The sequence below is a fragment of the Macrotis lagotis genome, chromosome 3, assembly GCF_037893015.1.
Source record: "Macrotis lagotis isolate mMagLag1 chromosome 3, bilby.v1.9.chrom.fasta, whole genome shotgun sequence".
Lineage (NCBI taxonomy): Eukaryota > Metazoa > Chordata > Mammalia > Peramelemorphia > Peramelidae > Macrotis > Macrotis lagotis.
The window spans coordinates 89046841-89051402 of record NC_133660.1 but is presented as its reverse complement, the minus strand read 5'-3'; the positions used below and the strand labels follow the sequence as shown (position 1 = coordinate 89051402).

The 4562-nt window shown below is 33.5% G+C and overlaps 1 pseudogene; it reads left to right on the top strand.

The window, feature by feature from the left end:
• The first annotated feature begins 3137 nt into the window (after window positions 1-3137).
• On the top strand, window positions 3138-3979 carry LOC141516158 (insulin-induced gene 2 protein-like; annotated as a pseudogene).
• The last annotated feature ends 583 nt before the right edge of the window (window positions 3980-4562 follow it).

The following is a 4562-nucleotide window of genomic DNA, read 5'->3' as shown; positions in this document are numbered from 1 at the left end:
GAGGAGGGGTAAATCTCATTACACTAAGAAGTACAAAAAACCTATGGTAATAGAGGGGAAGAAGGGAGCAGAGGCAGAATCTTCTTCTCATCAGACTTGGCTTAAAGTCAACCTACACATACTCAGTTAACTTATAAAACATCTAACCTTTCAAGTATTAAAAGGGGAAGGGGGATGGAGAAAGGGAAGGGGAGTGAGGGGAAAAGGGGGAAAATAACAAAAGGAAGCGAATGGAAAAAGGGAAAGGGGAAAGAAAGGGGAGGGTGTGATATAAGAGGGTAAACACACTGAAGGTGGTGGTATTCAGAAACAAAATACTGGGCAATATGGATAAAGGGGGGAAGGGGGAAAAATACAAACAGAGGGAAGATAGCAGGGAGGGCAATAAGGAATTAGTAATCATAACCTTGAATGTGAATGGGATGAACAGTCCCTTAAAACAAAACAATTAGCAGAGTGGATTAAAAACCAGGATCTGACAATATGCTGCTTACAAGAAACTCATTTGAAGCAGAGAGATACATATAGAGTAAAGGTAAAAGGTTGGAGCAAAATATATTTTGCTTCAGCTTAAGTAAAAAGAAACAGGGTTAGCGATCCTTATATCAGACAAAGCAGCAGCAAAAATAGCTTTAAAAGAGATAAGGAAGGAAACTTTATCCTCCTAAATGGTACCATAGACAATAAAGTCATTTCAATATAAAATATATATACACCCAGTGGGACAGCACCCAAATTCTTAGAGGAGAAGCTGAAAGAACTACAGGAAGACATAGACAGCAAAACTCTACTAGTGGGGAAACGCGAAACTCCCACTATCAGATCTAGATAAATCGAATCATAAAATAAACAAGAAAGAAGTTAAGGAGGTAAATAGATTGGATTGTTAGAAAAATTAGATATGGTAGACTTATGGAGGAAACTGAATGAGTATAGAAAGGAATATACCTTTTTCACTGCAGTGCATGGAACTTATACAAAAGTTGACCATATACTAGGACATAAAAAGCTAATGATGAACTGCAGAAAGGCAGAAATAGTTAATACATCTTTCTCAGATCACAATGTAATAAAAGTCATATGCAATACTGGGCCAAGGAGATATAGACCCAGAACAAACTGGAAACTGAATAACCTCATTTTAAAAAATGAGTGGACCAAAAACAAATTGTAGAAAGTATTAACCATTTTATCCTAGATAATGATAATAATGAAACAGCATACCAAAACCTATGGGATTCATTCAAAGCAACTCTCAGGGGATATATCATAGATCTAAATGCTTACATGAATAAATTGTAGAAAGAGAAAATCAATGAACTAAACATGCAACTAAAAAAATTAGAGAAAGAATAAATCAAAAATCCCCAATTAAATACCAAATTAGAAATTCTAAAAATTAAAGGAGAAATTAATAAAATCAAAAGTGAAAAAACTATTGAATTAATAAATAAAACCAAAAGTTGGTATTATGAAAAAACCAATAAAATTGATAAACCTCTGGTCAATTTGATTTAAAAAAAGAAAGAAGAAAATCAATATCATAAATGAAAAAGGTGAACTTACCACCAATGAGGAGGAAATTAAAGTAATAATTCAAAATTATTTTGCCCAACTCTATGCCAATAAATTTGATAATCTAAGTGAAATGGATGAATATTTACAAAAATATAAGTTGCCCAGGTTAAATGAAGAAATTAAATACCTAAACAACGCTATCTCAGAAAAAGAGTTTCGACAATCCATTATTGAACTCCCTAAAAAAAAATCTCCAGGGCCTGATGGATTCACAAGTGAATTCTACCAAACATTTAAGGAAGAATTGGTTCCAATACTATATGAACTCTTTGGAAAAATAGGGAAAGATGGAACTCTGCCTAACTCTTTCTATGAAACCAATATGGTACGGTTACCTAAACCAGGAAGAGTTAAAACAGAGAAAGAAAATTATAGACCTATTTCCCTGATGAATATAGATGGAAAAATCCTAAATAAAATCTTAGCAAAACAATTACAACAAGTCATCACTAGAATAATATGTTATGATCAAGTAGGATTTATTCCAGGAATGCAGGGTTGGTTCAATATTAGGAAAATTGTTAGTATACTCAATTATATCAACAACAAACCTATCAGAAACCATATGATCATATCAATAGATTCTGAAAAAGCTTTTGACAAAATACAGCATCCATTCCTATTAAAAACACTAGAGAGTGCAGGAATAAATGGACTGTTCTTTAAAATATTTAGCAGTATCTATTTGAAACTATCAAGAAGCATTGTTTTCAATGGGGAGAGTTTAGAGGCATTCCCAATAAGATCAGAGGTGAAACAAGGGTGCCCATTATCACCACTACTATTCAATATTGTATTAGAAATGTTAGCATCAGCAGTTAGAGAAGAAAAAAGAACTTGAAGGAATTAGAATTGGGAAGGAAGAGACAAAACTCTCACTCTTTGCAGATGACATGATGGTCCACCTAGAGAATCCCAAGAAATCATCCACAAAAAACTGGAAACAATTAGCAATTTTAGCAAAGTTGCAGGTTATAAAATAAACCCTCATAAATCCTCAACTTTTCTATATATGTCTAGCAAGAAACAGCAGGAAGAGCTAGAAAGAGAAATGACATTCAAATAACCTCAGACAATATAAAATATTTGGGAGTCTATTTGCCAAGACAGGCTCAGAATCTTTTTTTGAAAACAATTATAAAACACTTCTCACACAAATTAAATCAGATTTAAATAAATGGGCAAATATCAACTGCTCATGGATAGGTAGAGCTAATATAATAAAAATAACAATTCTACCAAAACCAAACTGCCTGTTTAGTTACCAATCAAAATTCCAAAAAGTTACTTTAACGAGTTGAAAAAAATTGTAAGTAAATTCATGTGGATAAATAAAAAGTCAAGAATTGCCAGGAGCTTAAAGAAAAAAAGTGCAAAAGAAGGTGGCTTAGCCCTAGCTGATCTAAAATTATATTATAAAGCATCAGTCATCAAAACTGTTTGGGAAGATGGCGGAAGCTGAGGACTTTTTGGTAGATTCTAATTTAAAATGAGATTAAGTACTGATGGAGAGTCTTTTGACTACTTTGATTGTTTGAAGTTATTGAACTTATGAAACCATGGCGGAGCGAGAGACAACATCATCTGTGACTCCAAAGTGTGGGCCTTACATTGCTTCTGTAACTAGTCGGAGTATGAACTTGGTGATTCGTGGAATAGTTTTGTTTCTGATTGGAGTATTCCTTGCATTAGTATTAAATCTAATTCAGATTCAGAGAAATGTCACAGAGACAACATCATCTGTGCCTCCAAATTGTGTGCCTTACATTGCTTCTGTAACTAGTTGGAGTATGAACTCGGTGATTTGTGGAATAGTTTTGTTTTTGATTGGAGTGTTCCTTGCATTAGTATTAAATCGACTTCAGATTCAGAGAAATGTCACACTCTTTCCACCTGATGTGATTGCAAGCATCTTTTCTTCAGCATGGTGGGTACCACCATGCTGTGGCACAGCTTCAGCTGTGATTGGGTTATTATACCCCTGCATTGACAGGCATCTGGGAGAGCCACATAAATTTAAAAGAGAGTGGTCCAGTGTAATGTGATGTGTAGCAGTCTTTGTTGGTATAAATCATGCCAGTGCTAAAGTAGATTTTGACAACAATATACTGTTGTCTCTCACACTAGCTGCACTATCCATTGGTCTGTGGTGGAGTTTAGATAGATCACAAAGTGGTTTTGGCCGTGGAGTAGGAATTGCTTTCTTGGCAACCTTGGTCACTCAACTACTAGTCTATAATGGGGTTTATCAATATACATCTCCATATTTTCTTTCTGTTAGTTCTTGGTTACCATGTATATTTTTTGCTGGTGGCATTACAATGGGAAATATTAGAATAATAATAAGTAGATGGCTATGTATGAATGTAAAGTCATTGCAGAAAAATAGCATCAAGAATGAAGAAAGGAAAAGTATGTTTTTGTACAGAACCCCTCCCCCCCACAAGATTTAAAGAAGCATGTAAAATGATAGCGATACCAAGAAAACTTTGGACTGTAAAATTGCTAAGATGCAGTTTATCCCTTCAGTGATATACATTTCTGCAATCTGTGATTGCTACTTGTGTAAATCAGTTACAAACCTTTGTGTATTTGATTTAAGTAAATGTAAAAAATGATGATGCACCACAAGCAAGAATTTTGCTTAATAGATGGATTTAAAATTTTTTAACATATATTGTATCACAATGTTTATGTGCCAAAACATTCTATTATAATATGTCATGCAGAAAATGAGTATGTTCATTTTTTAAAAAATTATCAGAATTACATAATATAAAGAAGAAAGCCAGGAATTCAATTGAACAACTGATATTTTCTCTTTTATTTTTTATTTTCTTTCCTTTGATTTTTCTATGAACAGCAGTGTGAGTTATGGATACCCTACTTTGTGGTTGGGTTCTAGTTTAATTTGTAAACAAAAGCTTAGAGTATTTGAATTTTTTGTATTTTGTGATAAAAATGAACTTTTTGTGAAATGTTTT